This window comes from Periplaneta americana, chromosome 8 (assembly GCF_040183065.1).
Source record: "Periplaneta americana isolate PAMFEO1 chromosome 8, P.americana_PAMFEO1_priV1, whole genome shotgun sequence".
In the NCBI taxonomy this organism is placed as follows: domain Eukaryota; kingdom Metazoa; phylum Arthropoda; class Insecta; order Blattodea; family Blattidae; genus Periplaneta; species Periplaneta americana.
In genome coordinates, this window is record NC_091124.1 from 33,106,867 (window position 1) to 33,124,651 (window position 17,785).

The 17,785-nt window shown below is 34.7% G+C and overlaps 1 protein-coding gene and 1 long non-coding RNA gene across 3 annotated transcripts in view; one reads left to right on the forward strand and one right to left on the reverse strand.

Moving 5' to 3' along the window:
* The window catches only part of Setd3 (SET domain containing 3), a 130,637-nt gene that overhangs the window by 15,937 nt on the left and 96,915 nt on the right, over window positions 1-17,785 (reverse strand). The window lies entirely within an intron of this gene.
* On the forward strand, window positions 13,651-15,798 carry LOC138704638 (uncharacterized). Of its 2 annotated transcripts, XR_011333380.1 has the most exons (8): window positions 13,652-14,075; window positions 14,157-14,217; window positions 14,302-14,432; window positions 14,519-14,649; window positions 14,736-14,865; window positions 14,958-15,087; window positions 15,180-15,310; window positions 15,401-15,798. It is a non-coding gene; the product is annotated as an uncharacterized lncRNA (long non-coding RNA). The 2 variants fall into 2 exon arrangements; XR_011333381.1 differs by lacking the exon at window positions 14,958-15,087 and having other exon boundaries at window positions 13,651-14,075.

The following is a 17,785-nucleotide window of genomic DNA, read 5'->3' on the forward strand; positions in this document are numbered from 1 at the left end:
TTATTCTTGTATCATTACCAATACATTAATTTATTTTATATTCATTTCAGGTGTTACATCTATGGTGGCAACTCTACTTATGTTAGGATATGAAGTAACAGTATATATTCAACTTCATCATTTGCTAAAAATTAAAGAAAACTGTATGTGTTCGACTCATTCCATCGTCATTTCTTCTTATGTATGTGAACCACGTTCGTTCTAAAAGTGCTACAATAAATGAACACTATAGACAACGTGATGGAACAATTTACAAGTTACTGTTAAAATGCTCAACATTTTCAAGTGGTGCTATACCAATTGTTTCATAATGTACATACATATTTTTACATTTCTATAAGAGGTGTCATAAATTATTTCAGCATATTTGTAAATTCTTCAAAATTAATTCTTCTAATTAATACCATAAAGTAATGAAATAATATAGCCTAGGCCTATATGTGATTTTATACTACCGGTATTAATGTTGATCTTGGTAAATTAATCCAATTTCACAGTGTTGTCTTTTGTATTGTGGTTCATAACAATTATAACAGTATGTACGTGGAAATGTTTTTAAAATAATAAATTCTAGCTCATGATTTTAAGTGGTCGTTTCAATGGGAGGTTATATTGGAAAGATGATCACAAATGGATAATTTACTGCAAGATACAAGAACTAAATATAAGTGAGTGTTCCGTTGAAAGTGAAAGTGAAAATTTCGTTTTACAAGAGCTAAGTAGGCGTACACGCACTAAAATACTACAGCGTTTACTATTACTATGCTCAATAGATTAATCAGTAGGCCTATAGAAATGTTTTCACCACTGCAAGAAAAAATCGCGCAATAATTATACTTCTCAGTTATTGTGACGTCCGTATTTTTTTAAAAAAAGAGAGGGAAAAGTTAGGCCTTCTTGCAAATGCGTAATTATGAATTCAAGGAAATTAAAGATAATGCAGTACCTTTATTAGTTGCAATATCTTATTTAATAACAATATTAATAATATTAGGTGAAAAGGGTAGGCTATAGTGCGTATATGTAAGATGTCAAATTAATTTATTTCCGGAAATGTTTGGTGTATGAACTGAAGTACAGAGCAGACAGTCCCTCAGTTTATATGTAATATGTTTTAATATCAAGAATGACAGCCTTTTATTGTAATATAATTGAGAAGTAGAAGTTTGCAAATTACGTCTATTGTCCATAAAATATTGTACGAAGCATTTAATAAGCAATGATGAGTCCTTTAAATGTCCCAAATGTCAATGTCTTTTAAGTGTTCTGCTATGAATATATAGGGCAGAACAGCGCTCCGAGCGGCGGAATTGGCATTACGAGGGAACCACTTCAGACTCGTTTTTCAAGCTCTATGCGCCAGCTTGTATAATCTCGTAAGCAACGATATACAGTCACGAAGCTTGAGTTGTGAGGGTACTAGAAACAATAGACTGTGCCGGCATTATTTCGCATTATCTGTAATGAGGCGATATTAGCGATCCTAGTGGTTAGCAACTATCTATGGATGCATATTTACTACGTATTGAGCTTCGTGACTATATACTAGACTGTGGTGTCACCCGCTCGAACTCAAGATCCCTTCGTTTGTCGATCGCCTTTACTTCATGGAATATGTCATGCAGTTTAGAAATTATAGGCGCGACAAAACTGGCCTGAAAATGTGTCGATCGACTTCCTGTGTAGTGGACCGAACTTATTATAGACGTATTACGGTGCAAGGAAAGGAACGTAATGTTACTAATACAAATGAACGATCAAATCAAGTGTCACTCGTTTTTCTCTCTACTGATTGATGTTTTTCCTCCAGCTGGACATGAAACGGTCACTAATGCTAGAAAAGTTTACTTACCTGTATTCTAGAATCTAGCATAATCTCCCAGCACACTATTATATAACTTGATGGATTTCACATTGCGTTAAACCTTTGTTCTGGAGGTATTTACAAACTGCATGGCGCTCATTTTTCTTCACAAAAAAGTCATACACTCACTTCTTTCAATTCGAAAATCACTTAAATTTTAAGACAATAAATCTGTGAAATTCTACATAACATTTTTTACGACTGACTAGACACACTTTCGTTTCTATAGTAACATCATGCCAAGCCAACTATGTCTGGAACAATTAAAATCGTACGGTAATAGAAAAAGAAATGATCTTGCGTATAACCTATGAATGCGATTTATTAAACTTCAGAAGATATCATATCACATATCCGGGGCAGAGAACGTCTGTCCCCAAAAGGAATTATGACATGAACTCTGACGGGGCACTGTTAGCAGCTACTTTTAGCAAACACGTGCACAAACTAGTACTCCATGATGTAAATCCCAAGGATAGACCTTGTAAGCTATAAGATAAAATCGTCCGGCATGTAATCTAGGATTCTGATTCACTAAGCCTCAGAAGATGTCAAATATTCGATCACAAATACGGGACAGAGATTGCCACCAAACAGATATCCTGGTAGGCTTACTGATGGGACACTAAAGGGAATAAGAATGCATAGAACATAATCCGAAGTATATATAACTATCATAAAAGTCTTTTGGACATCTATACATAACGGAAAAATACCGTTTTATAAATATATAAAAAATGTTTATTTACTCCAAATAAACCTCACATAGCATTTTTCAATATAACTAATATTAAAAAGTTTTAACCAACGTTTTATTCTCATAACGTCAAACCTTTAGGAGCTTGACATTCAATAAATCTGAACACACTTTCTGTTAATACGGTGACTTAATCCAAGCGCGCTACATCACGCAAGAGATAAAAGTCGCGCCGTTCCGCTCAGGTTGAGAATATATCTATTATACAGTAATGCAAAAACTTAACGAAATATTGAACTTAAATATACTTTTTTATTCTAAAGTACTTAACTGAAGCATTAATTTCCAAATTCTCTGTAATAACATATTAGTAGGCCTATTCAATACAATTTCAAACAATTCTCTGGCGTTATATTGATTATTGATGTGTGAATCGTTTCGACTATCGATTACATTGTTGTCTCGATATTAGGCATCATGGAATAAGGAACCAATAAATTATGAAATACAGTAATTAACGAGAAGGCTCTGTATTGTTAAATTTAAATGCGAGGAGTATAGAGACAGAAATGAAAATACATGTCAATTTTTTTTTTTTTCAAATCTCAACAAGAAGAGCACACACATTTCTCGCAATTATAGGAAATCCACGAATTTTGTCACTTTTTTATTCATTCTGTATAAACATAACCAATTATTTTTATCCAAGTATATTAGGCGTCTGTAGTATGATTAGATTAGTGAAAAGAAGGTCAACAAATTGAAATTCCTGTAACTTACTCTCTTTTTCTTGTTTCCTTAAAATAAATAGGCTACAAATTTATTGTAAAGACGTATTGATAATATTTGGTCGTCGTCGTTTTGTTTATTAGTTTTCGTTACCATGACAATAGGTTAACTGATGAACATTTGGAAACTAATTCTTTGTTATTGCGCGCTTTGCAGATATTTTCCCAATCCCTAATATGCGCGTTTGTCAACTTTTAATCCAACACATTTTTTGCTTTTGGGGCTATGTTTTAAAAAAAGGGTACCGTAAAGAATCATAGAAAGTGAAAAAGATTGAATTTCATGACAAATTAGAGATACTGCATCAGACTTACTAGAAAATCTGACTAAAATACATAAAAAGATTATTTGAAAAACATCATACTGGACATATTCAACGTTTTATACTGTAACAAACATCAATGCTTTACGAATAGCGTAAAATATGTTTATACTTTTCATAATTATATTTAATTTTTAAATTGGAATGCAATTTTCTTCAGAGTTTTTTTTTCTTTTTAGTAAACTTTTCGAAGACAGGTCTGAACCTCAGAAGTGATACCAACAAGGCATCTCTCATGAGGGAACTAGGCCAGGAGATAAAGGGGTAGGGTGGCCAGTTCCTTTCCCCCTCCACTGCATACGTCGCTGACTAGTAACACACTCAGACTTCAGATGTATACAAACAATTGTTCTTCTTCTAACACATATCGTCAAATGAGATGTACTGCCTGATAATAGATGTACATATCAGCCAGAACCTCAAAAAGAAAAAAAGAGTAACGCCTTTAATTTTTAGGTCATAATCAAAAGCAGTATTTTATATTTACAACTTTCTTATCAAAATATCTGTATTTTTGTCATCGTAGCGCAGAATGTTACATTTCGACAGAATTTTCTTTTACGATTTTGGTAACATCCAAGATGGGTAGCATCAATGGCATGTCTGAATCGTAAAATCCACTGCCGGGTGTGGTGATAACCAGCATCAACTAATGTATGTCGACGGGTGGACAAGATTCCGGCCGGATGTGGATCAGCAGAGCGCTTCACAGCACCCATCAACAAACAGGAAAAACAAGAGCAACGGGCGAGGAGATGCACCTTCCTTTCGAAAGTGTTGGTAGTCTGCAATGCGTCAGTATTGAAGATGAAGCAAAATTAGAAACAATCTGGCATTTCATTCAATCAGCAAATAATATACAACGTGATTTACGGAGTAGTACTGGCATTTATGGATAGTATGACCTATTTCACAGGAGAACTCTCCAATGTAGGCTATCAACAATATTTACAGTTTAAAAACAATTCCAGAAGAATGACGAAATAGCATAGTCATAATATACAGGGTGATTCAAGAGAAGTTTTATTATATTTATTTATTTTATTTTATTGGGTTATTTTACGACGCTGTATCAACATCTAGGTTATTTAGCGTCTGAATGAAATGAAGGTGATAATGCCGGTGAAATGAATCCGGGGTCCGGCACCGAAAGTTACCCAGCATTTGCTCGTATTGGGTTGAGGGAAAACCCCGGAAGAAACCTCAACCAGGTAACTTACCCCGACCGGGATTCGAACCGTTACTCCACAGGTGTGGACTTCAAGAGAAGTTACCGTCCCTTACGGAACATATTTCCGAAGACATTTAAAGCAAAAAATGTAATATAAATATGGGTCCTATTCTCAATATTTTCAGAGTGACACTAATTGGAAGTTGTTAAAAATACCCCTTTTCTTTAGTTTTAAGGGTAAAAGAATATTGCAATTAAAGAATAAACTATTCAGAAGTATCATTTTTTAAATTGGCTAGTATTCTGTTGTTAATTTCATAGTTGATTCTTCCAATTTTTAACTACAAAATTACATTTTTCTTACATACTTAATTGTTACAAATCACGCCATTCTTAGAAATTCTTTCAGACTATACATTAGGATGCAAAATTGAAACGTAAAGAATCAAGTTGCTAGAAGTCGTATGATCTGTAACAATTGTGATAAATGTGAAGAATAATGTAATATTTAGTTAAAAATTGAAAAAAAAAAAAAAAAAAAAAGTCCGTACGAAGCAACTAAGCATTTAACAACATATTTTTAGCTTCAGAATATTAGCCAATTAAAGAAAGCATGCTTCTGAATAGTTCATTCTCTATTTGTAACATTCTTTTATCCTTAAAATTAAAGAAAAAAGATACTTTCTTAACAACTTCAAATTAGCGTAACTTTGAAAATATTGAGAAGGATAGATGTTTATATGACAGTTTTTGCTCAAAATGTCTTCGGGAATATGCTCCGTAAGTGGTGGTAACTCCTCGTGAATCACCCTGTACAAGGAGATAAAAAAATCCGGAAAGATATTGAAGAATATCTTAAATAAGTTATGTGTTACAAAATTTATAGCAAATTACTCAATGAAAGATTAAAATCCTTTACAGAAGGATTTCACTTTGAATGACAAAACGGATTTAGCAAAAGAAGCCAACTTAATTTAGAAAGCAATACCGTCAATTTGCTATGGTCACTTTTGTCTTGTCACAGATGATTCTCAGTTTGTTTCTTCCCATGTAGACAATTCAGACGGCTAAGGCGACTATGCCACATTAATAATTTAACACCAAAAATTCGGAAGAAATATTCAAAATTCTGTGTTCAAATAAATCACGAGATTTACATGTAAGAAACATCGAGTAATGAAGAAATTGTTTCTGTAAGCACTATCAATAAATGAAAGTATATAATTCAGAATAAAATATTATAACCTCAAATAGTCTAATTTTGGTTGTTCATTAATTATAATTTCTACAGTTACAAGGTGCAATCAATATATTTCCGAACTGCACTTGTATTTATTGTACCGTTAAATATACATGCGCGTCACTGAAGATAATTGCTTCCATGTCTGTTGATTAGCCTATCAAACAGCGTCAGACTGTCTTTAAAAACTGAAATTCTACACGTGATTTTGTGCAAACATTTCAAGAACCTATTGCAATTTTTCCTGAAATCTCTCTATATACGCCTTATGGCTAGTCTTCTTCTCTGCCTTTCAAAGTGATGCATTTAGTATAAGTTCCAGGCGTTTCCCTAGTTCTAGATAACTTCTCCGTTTCCAATGTCCTGTGTACTTCCTACATCCAGGGCAGTCCGGAAACTTATTGCTTGTCTCTTGTATTGTCAAATGTTTACCCAAGAATTTCATATTGCAGAGAGCCAAAGCTATGGCAGCCAATGAAATATATTTATTATGTTAGTAACTTTTCTGTGCGACGGCAGGCCCTTTAACTTGCCATTATTCGCCCTGATTCTACGAGCGTGGCTCAAAGATAACGCTAGTGTCGAGAAGCGTACACAGAGTGCACCACAGGCAGTGAATCGTAATGAATTATTGTTTGGATGTCACAGAAGACCTGGAGTACCGGAGAAAACCCCTGTGTTGCCTGGACCACGGGCTTGCACAACACAAGTTACGAATAATCCACTGTGCATCGACCGAGATTTGAACACAGGCCCCTTGGCTTGTACGCACTGAGCCACTGTGATGAATAAATTAGTAATTTAATACTAGTAATAATAATAATAATAATAATAATAATAATAATAGCTAATAATAATAATAATAATAATAATAATAATAATAATAATAATAATAATAATAATAATAATAATAAGTAAAGTAAGTAAATCCCGAAAAGACAAAGCATGATTATGTCTCTGACCAGAATATTGTACGAAATGGAAACATAAAAATTGGAGATTTATCTTTCAATGAGGTGGAGAAGTTCAAATATCTTGGAGCAACAGTAACAAATATAATGACACTCGGGAGGAAATTAAACGCAGAATAAATATGGCAAATGCCTGTTATTATTCGGTTGAGGAGCTTTTGTCATCTAGTCTGCTGTCAAAAAAATCTGAAAGAATTTATAAAACAGTTATATTACCGGTTGTTATGTATGGTTGTGAAACTTGGACTCTCGCTCTGAGAGAGGAACAGAGATTAAGGGTGTTTGAGAATAAAGTTATTGGGAAAATATTTGGGGCTTAGAAGGATGAAGTTACAGGAGAATGGAGAAAGTTACACAACGCAGAACTACACGCATTGTATTCTTCACCTGACATAATTAGGAACATTAAATTCAGACGTTTGAGATGGGCAGGACATGTAGCACGTACGGGTGAACCCAGAAATGCATATAGAATGTTAGTTGGAAGACCGGAGGGGAAAAGACCTTTGGGGATGCCGAGACGTAGATGGGAGGATAATATTAAAATGGATTTGAGGGAGGTGGGATATTATGAGACTGGATTAATCTTGCACAGGATAGGAACCGATGGCGGGCTTATGTGAGGGCGGCAATGAACCTCCGGGTTCCTTAAAAGCCATTTGTAAGTAATAATAGTAACAATAATTATTTCTTTCTTTGTCGGTTTAACCTCCCCATTTTGTCTCTTACACGCCACTGTGGATGAAGGAGAAATAATCACAGAATCTCATACTACACATCTCATAAGTGCGGGCCTCCCTGATCACGGTATTAGCATGGCACAGAACCACCGCAGGAACATAACAGGACAATCACAAGACAACGGACTAATATTCAATGTTGTGGACGGAAAGTAAGTTTCTTCCATTGCCCACTTTGGGAATCGAACCTCGGACCACTTGGTAATAAATAATAATAATAATAATAATAATAATAATAATAATAATAATAATAATAATAATAATAATAATAATAATAAAATAATAATAATCCACTGTGCATCGACCGAGATTTGAACACAGCCCTGACATAATTAGGAACATTAAATCCAGACGTTTGAGATGGGCAGGGCATGTAGCACGTATGGGCGAATTCAGAAATGCATATAGAGTGTTAGTTGGGAGGCCGGAGGGAAAAAGACCTTTAGGGAGGCCGAGACGTAGATGGGAAGTTAATATTAAAATGGATCTGAGGGAGGTGGGATATGATGATAGAGAATGGATTAATCTTGCTCAGGATAGGGACCAATGGCGGGCTTATGTGAGGGCGGCAATGAACCTCCGGGTTCCTTAAAAGCCAGTAAGTAAGTAATAATAATATAATAATAATAATAATAATAATAATAATAATAATAATAACAACAACAATAATGTTATCTTCTGTTTATTAATTAGTCATGTAGCTACATCTTTTCGCAAAATAATCTTATTAAATATCAGGCGAGATTTTAATTCATTTAATATAAATTTATTCGCGCATTGCGCTTCTGAATTTATCGACAAAATGAAAACCTCTTGCGACATTACTTATGATAATAAACTATTACCTCATCAAATCGTATAACTTCCGCAGTTGGGAACAATAAATAAATAAACGGCTTACACAAGCGGTGGATCGTCACGCTGAACCAAAGCGAACTTTTTCCTTCACGCACCATGCGAACCGAGTCCGCCACAATAGGAAGAGATGTTGCGGATGGCACCTTCTCATTCCGTCGTACTCCACTGTACGGTGTAATTACCGTCCGCAGATTTTACTAATACTGTATATCTTGCAGAGTCCATTTCACGCGTAAAGAAATATGCATGAGACTTTCACTACACATCAAATTGGAAACAAAACAGTCTGTGAATTATGGGTACTCTGGGTTCCGACGGCTATCTCTCAGGATCATTAACCTCATATTTTCCTTAATAGTCTAGCCGTAACCACACTTATTACAATGGAGGCTCGCGTGTTCGAAACCAGCCCGGGGTGATGGCGTTTTATGATCAGTAGAAAGTCTCAGCAACAGCAGCGAAATGATCTCAAGATCAGAGGCCGCGGTCGGTCGTGGGTTACAGTCCACTTTAGTTGATTACACGGTTGGATTCTTCCGAGATTTTCCCCCTATAAGGAAAACGATAGGCAATCCCATGGCGAAATCTAGACTCACCTCTCCAATTACTATCAACAATTACATCGACAAGCGCAGTAAACCTTTAGTTTGGGCTGTGGTGCGTTTGAAACAGAGAGAAAAAAGTCTCAGCATGGCCTCCTTCCAGTAGCGACCGGTGATCGAAATCCTCGGTGAGGCCAGATGCAACTAGTTTAAGTGCCTCCGATAGGAAATGTTTGTTTATGATATTAATTATTATTGTTATTATATTATTAATATCATTATTACTGTATTATTATTATTATTATTATTATTATTATTATTATTATTATTAGTCTATTATTATTCCTACAGTATTAATGAAAAATAATAATTTCACTCACCAAATAAGCTGTTATGCTCTGAGTTTCAGTGATTGTTCCAGTGTGATGAAGCAACCCATGTGTGTTGAAATTCCCCTTTCTTTCTTTTCTTTTATTTTTTTTCCTTTGACAGCAACAAACAAGTTTATTTTGTATCACATTACCACTTAACCATTTATGTGGCCCATATCAGGATGCAATAGAAACTCGCGTTTTAAGATTATTTGTCTGAAAAATTGTCAGCGATGTCGTAGGTATCTCGGTAGTCTCTCTCTTTATTTAAAACTTTCTTTATTTCAGTATTATTTCTTCTCGAAAAAGGATACTCTAACAATGAATTAACTGCACCAGCATTATTTCTCTCATTTGTTTCTGTTTATATTTTCCCGAAATATATAACATTGGCCCAGATTCACTACTGTACTACGAAGTACAATAGTACAACACCCTCGCTTATGTCATAAACTAAGACATAAGGGAAGAGAATAGAGTGGGTCTCTGCCTGCCAAAGAGCTGGAATTTTGTTATTTATGGCCTATGTAGGAAGACAAGTCACCACTGCTATTCCTACCCCACTCTACCCTTGAGGCCGGCCCATGGATGGGAGAAGTGAAACCTGACCAGGCCAGACGAATTGTGCCTCAGCTACAACGTTTTAAGCGCAAACTCAAAGCCCGCAAAAGGACATGAAATGCATAAGCCAGACCCGGCACGAGCGATTCTGGCCTCAGGAACAAATTTTACTGCAAAACAGGTCTATATACATCACAAGCCAGACCCGGCACGAGCGATTCTGGCCTCAGGAACAAATGTTACTGCAAAACAGGTCTATATACACCACAAGCCAGACCCGGCACGAGCAAAACAGGTCTATATACATCACAAAGTTTTCAAATGCTTCTACAGCGATATATGAGTCATTCAAATAACTAATACATTATAATAGAAACGCAAAATTTGATTTCAGTTAAGCCAAGTGACTGAGGCCCGGCCTCACTTGCCTCAGTCAATCAGCCGCCACTGCCTCTTTCAGGATGAGGTAAAGCTGGGAATTCGTTGACGTGGATTATAGCATGCAAAAGTAAGTTGTCCACGCAAAAGTGACAGATCGCGCGGTGTAGCTTTTCACTCCTACGCCCAATTTTCTTATTTGATGTTGTTACATTTCGTTCTGGTTATTTAATGTTCAATCCCGTAATGAATTCAATTGAAGGGATTAAAAAACAAAAACCACCACCATAGTCCAAAAATATAAATTTTCAGGAGAAACAAAAAACTATCTGACATGGGTGTTGTTGACACTTCGAGTATGAAATTCATCATGTCATTTCTTAAGGTGGTGTAGAAACTTGAGAAAACTGAAGTACATTTATAACTTAAATTTCCTCATAGTAAATGCAGGTAACTGTGGACAATGGTTGTTTTAAGAAAAATTACTCTGTTGTGGTTGAAGTGTGTCTCTCCTTTAACCTTCTTTTTTCTTTATTATATCCTGTTTCTTCGCCTTTCCTTGCTTACGTTTCTTCCATGGGGTTACTTCTGCATCTAAAGATGATTCCATAACTAATACAATTCACGTGCTGAAGTATTTTTTTCTGAGGTGGCTTTTGCCGCGTACATAAGAAGCAGTACTGCCAATCTCCTACAGTTTAAAATTAGATGGATAAATGTTTGAAGAGGATATGAATGGGATATTTGTAAATGCTACCATCGTCTTGAACAATGGCTGTTTTCTCATAAAAAGTTTAGGACTATGATTGTTTTATGAAAACCACTGAAAATTTTCATTCCTATAACATAGGACTATAGTGTTTTTCCCCACTAACAACTAACTCAGTAGATACGCTCACCACATGCTTAATATCTCAAATTTGCATTTTTTGTACTATGGTTCTTTAAAAAAAAAAACTTCAATTAAACATATATTGATATATTCTCTTTAAGAATATATATGATTAATATTTCCAATATTGAGGAATGACAATGTATATTCAAGAAAAGAACTTACCGCCAAAATTTTCACTTTCTTCGAAAACGCAATAATGATAAACGTTTCAACAGTTCAGCTTCTAACTGCAAACTAACACATTCCCATGAAAGAGAGTATCAATGAGTAGTAATTTGAAAGGCTTCCGCTGGAATATAACACGTCTCAGGTCGTATATCACACTATTTCATATTTGTACCTCTAGTTCATATTTCTAACACTTCCTCAACAAATTTCATAGTGACTGTCTGGAACCCAACTCTGACTCTAAACAGAGAAAACCCATCAACTACGTACACGAGCTACGGTTGATTGAGTCGCTAACTTTCATTATGAGGAAGAAAAAAAAGTTGTAGTAAGACCCAACATCTATAATAACGTCCAAGGTCAGTGTAACAGAGGTTTACTCCTCCGAAATGCCAGACACCATCATGTTCGATCCTTAATTGCAACTGCTTTAAGAAAAAAGTCTTGGATAGTAGAAGAGGAAGTTTTTTGCCTTGCTACTAATGGCTCCTCTAGACGTATTGACATCATAGCGTATTCCCAGACTACCAAGAAAGGATATATAATTGATCCTACCATAAGGATTGAAACGGGGAGTAGCCAGCCGGAGGATGTCAATAAAGAAAAGATCAACATTTATCTGCCAACAGTTGATTACTTCAAAGCAAAATACCAGCTTGAAGACATTGAGGTGATTGGTCTTCTTATTGCAGCTCGTGGTATGATTCCCAAGTTCTTTGAAAGCTTCAGGAAGACTTTTGAACTAGCACAGATACTTACTGCTGACATCATAACTTCAGTTTTGAAACGCTCTTGCCAAATTCTGAGTCATCATATTCACTCTGTTTAATTTTTTTTATTCACTTTGTAATTTATATATGTGTTTATTTTAATTTTCTTTCTACAAAATTTATGTAAACATTTAATATTGTAAAATTCATGTAGGAGAGTATACTGAGTCCTTCTGGGCTATCTCCAATGGGAGGCAGTTATTATCTTATCTTATCTTCAGGCTTCGAGACTTTGGACCCGATACAATAAGTTTACTGTGCTTGTACTATAGGTTGTTGACTCGCTGCAGGTAGTGAAAGGTAGAGATGTGTTGAGGTAACAACGTTGCTATTTAGAATAGAGTACGGTAGTATGGGGAAACGCACACATATGGACATTCTGAAAGTAAATATACATTACACTATGACAATGTCAAAATAATGTGAAAAGCATTTATTCTCCTGTCTTTTATAAGAATTTGTGTTTAATAAATTATACACAGTGTTGTTAATGGTGGAAATAAGCATGTAGCAATTTTAATTTCTTCATTTATCCTATTGGTCGTCTTTAGGAAGTGCAGTTAAAGTACAATATTGCAATGTACTGCAAAATACATTTTCAGTGTCTCAAACGTAAATCTTTTTCAGTTGTCTGCCAAACACAGTTTGTACTGTGAAAAGCTGCGCTCTACGTCGTATGACGTGACAGGAGCAAAACGAAAAACCCTAACATCATTGCAATCTCTAAGAGACAGTCCTTTATTCTCGGGTGACTCTATGTCCACTAATTTGCTATTTATATTACACAATGTTCCATATCCGTTATTTTTACATAAAATTGATTTCCACTTCTGTTTTACACGTTCAGTAACCGGAATACTTGGTGTCTCATTAATTCTATGTTTCATTTCCTCAACTAATTTGAGGGCTTCCGGCATCTCTTGCTCTGACTTTTTTAACCGTGTAATAGTTTCAGACACAGTTTGAAAATAGGTTTGTATGAAAAGCAAATTATTCATCAAAACCTTCAAATCCAGAGCGTTTTCCTTTTCATATTTGTTGGCATTCATTCTACAGTACCCCACCCACTGTACTCTTTACCACTATACTCAGTACGCCGTTATGCGGATTTCCCACTGAACTGCTCTATCGGGTCCGAAGTCTCGAAGCCTGCTTATCTTAAAGATGATAATTAAGGGAGCCGTGGTAAAAATTTCCGCTTGAGTTTATTTACTTTTTACAAACTGTCCGATTATGGACCTTATACAGTGAGCATGGCCTACTACAGCTAGGGGACCATCAATAGTAAGAGAAAGACGTTACTTCAACACTCAGCCATAAAACAACTGTGCCAGTCACAAAACGAGCCATTTATAATGGAAAAAAAGTCGTAAAACTGAGCAGGGAAAGCCTGCATCCTGTATTACAAGCGAGCAGTTTGCAAGAACCGTGCAACAGGGGGTCATTACAGTGTATGTGGTAGTACACACGTCGCTCATCACTTTTACATGCTCGCACATGCCTATTACATTGTTCATACAAACACCTTCAACATTAAATTATATCAGAGCTTCTACTGCTACTACTATTGTCAACATCACACAACCTGACCAAATTATTAAACTACTCATATTATAGATAAACACAATATAATATTTGTTACTCAGTCAAATGACAAATCAATGTAAAATAATTACTTATATTATATGGTCATTAAGTTTTATATATATACAACAGCAGCAGGTCGTCTCACGTCTACGTAAGTACGTCCATAATTTGTGTCTTCCAATTAGTTTTTCAAATTCTTCAAAATTTTGATTTATTTATTATTTTATTACAGATAACGGCTTCAAACAAAGGATGTTTTATAGTGATCTATACAGTTGCCACGTTCAAACGACGTGAGTACTTTTAATTATCCAATCCGATTACACTTTCACATTTGATAATTTCCTATTTCTATTTCGTATTTATTTATATTTCAGACATAATTCATCACTCATTGGACTCTACTGAACAAAAGTTCCACAGAATATTATGAAGTTTAACTACAACACTACGTGGTTTTTAACATATTGTTTTATACTGATCTATACAGTTGCCACGTTCAAACGACGTGAGTACTTTTACTTATCCAATCCAATTACACTTTTACGTTTGATAATTTCCTATTTCTATTTCGTATTTATTTATATATTTCAGACATAATTCATCACTCATTGGACTCTACTGAACAAGAGTTCCACAGAATATTATGAAGTTTAACTACAACACTACGTGGTTTTTAACATATTGTTTTATACTGATCTATACAGTTGCCACGTTCAAACGACGTGAGTACTTTTAATTATCCAATCCGATTACACTTTTACGTTTGATAATTTTCTATTTCTATTTCGTATTTATTTATATATTTCAGACTAATTCATCACTCATTGGACTCTACTGAACAAGAGTTCCACAGAATATTATGAAGTTTAACTACAACACTACGTGGTTTTTAACATATTGTTTTATACTGATCTATACAGTTGCCACGTTCAAACGACGTGAGTACTTTTAATTATCCAATCCAATTCCGATTACACTTTTACGTTTGATAATTTCCTATTTCTATTTCGTATTTATTTATATATTTCAGACTAATTCATCACTCATTGGACTCTACTGAACAAGAGTTCCACAGAATATTATGAAGTCTAACTACAACACTACGTGGTTTTTAACATATTGTTTTATACTGATCTATACAGTTGCCACGTTCAAACGACGTGAGTACTTTTACTTATCCAATCCAATTCCGATTACACTTTTACGTTTGATAATTTTCTATTTCTATTTCGTATTTATTTATATATTTCAGACATAATTCATCACTCATTGGACTCTACTGAACAAGAGTTCCACAGAATATTATGAAGTTTAACTACAACACTACGTGGTTTTTAACATATTGTTTTATACTGATCTATACAGTTGCCACGTTCAAACGACGTGAGTACTTTTAATTATCCAATCCAATTCCGATTACACTTTTACGTTTGATAATTTCCTATTTCTATTTCGTATTTGTTTATATTTCAGACATAATCCATCACTCATTGGACTCTACTGAACAAGAGTTCCACAGAATATTATGAAGTTTAATTACAACACTACGTGGTTTTTAACATTATTTTAATTTATGACTTGTAATATTACATTTTAATTATGGAAATGTTTTGTACACCATTAATCTTAAACAGTTTATCTACCACCCATGTAATAGCTACATAGTTTGATATTGAGATATTGTATAATTGTGCCTGAAGATGCCTGAATGGGCGAAAACGTTTGCAATTTGTAGCTCATGTATATAAAACTTAATGACCATATACTATAAGTCATTATTTTACATTGATTTGTCATTTGACTGAGTAACAAATATTATATTGTGTTTATCTATATTAATTGACAATCTGAATATTTCCAACATGCTTTCTAAGTTACTCATATTATTCTCACGAATACTATCCTCAGAAATAACATAATAATAATAATAATAATAATAATAATAATAATAATAATAATAATAATAATAATAATAATAATAATAATATAATACTTACTTACTGGCTTTTAAGGAACCCGGAGGTTCATTGCCATCCTCACATAAGCCCGCCATTGGTCCCTATCCTGAGCAAGATTAATCCAGTCTCTAGCATCATATCCCACCTCCCTCAAATCCATTTTAATATTATCTTCCCAAATAATAATATAATAATAAAAAAAGGTAAAAGGTAAAGGTATCCCCGTAACATGCCATGAAGGCACTTGGGGGGCATGGAGGTAGAGCCCCATGCTTTCCATGACCTCGGCACTAGAATGGGGTGGTGTGGTCGGCACCACGCTCTGACCGCCTTTTACCCCCGGGAAAGACCCGGTACTCAATTTTATAGAAGGCTGAGTGAACCTTGGGGCCGTTCTGAAAGTTTGGCAACGAGAAAAAATCCTGTTACCACCTGGGATCGAACCCCGGACCTAATAATAATAATAATAATAATAATAATAATAATAATAATAATAATAATCATCATCATCATCCATAGCGCTACAGCCCGTATCGGGCCTCGGCTTCCTTAAGAATTCTTCTCCAATAATAATAATAATAATAATAATAATAATAATAATAATAATAATAATAATAATAATAATCTGGATTAGCAATAAGAAAGGACTATCTTGTGGCCAATGGATCGAGGCCATTAAAATGAGCACCGATGTTATCGCAGTTAGATCTCTCCCCGGTAGAAGCCTTAGCAATACCCATTGCAGGAGGTGCAATGAGCATGAAACATTACCCCACGTGCTAGGTTTCTGCCCTCAGGGCGAATTACTGCGAATTGACAGACATAACACAGTCCGCTCAATAACTGCTAACACATTAAGGGAACATGGTGAATACGAAGTATATAAGGAAGTTCAATGTCTTTCTACGGAAGGATCTACACGGCGTGCTGACATCATAATAATTGATCGAGATAAAAAAAAACTGGTCTCATTCTTGACCCCACAGTAAGGTTCGAAATTAATGAAGATCAACCAAAGCAGGTACATGAAGAGAAACGCGCTATTTACCTTCCATGCTGTGATCTCAGTCATAAATATAATATTCAAGATTGGAATGTCATTGGACTTGTGTTTGGTGCGTGAGGAACAATTCCCAAATTTACATTGGAGATCCTCAGAAAATTAAAGGTTCCTGAAAAGTCTCTTCAGACAATTGCATCACCCATTTTAATATCTTCGTTGAACATCATCAATCACCATCTCTATTCATCTTTATAATATTCAATGTATATTATTTATTTTCAACAAACTTTTATCGTTTTGATAGCCACCACATCTTGTCGCAGAATATTCTTTTTTAAAATATCATTATGTATTTTTTTTAATTAATTTACATTTTCTTTTTTGTTCATTTGAATTGATTAGGATGCCGATATTTTAAATCCAAGATTTGGACGGCTATCATTGATTGATAATTCCTTATTTAACACATCTCATCTTTATGTTGCGATGTTTTTTCTAAATGGTTCAATAATTTATGAAATATTATATTTTCCTCCTGGACCTCTCGCACATTACGTTGGTAAATAGGATTAATAAGATCTAATATTAAAATTTATTTTGTCTGGCAACATGAAATTCATTACTTTGACTAAACATTTCACGATTCATGACACCTAACCTAAAAATGTAATTTGATCACGTGAAATGATTAGTACGAATTCCGAAAACAGAACGCCACTTTGAAAGGTATAACCTACATAAAGTACTTACAAGCACTTTCCTGGAGAAGTCGCTACCATGATATTTCCTCTCTTGGAAATTTTAATAAAATTCTAAGCACGAAAGAAATTGAATAAAATGTGAAATACATTTACGTGCATGTTTCATACGAAGTAGGTCTATAAGCTATTTCTTATT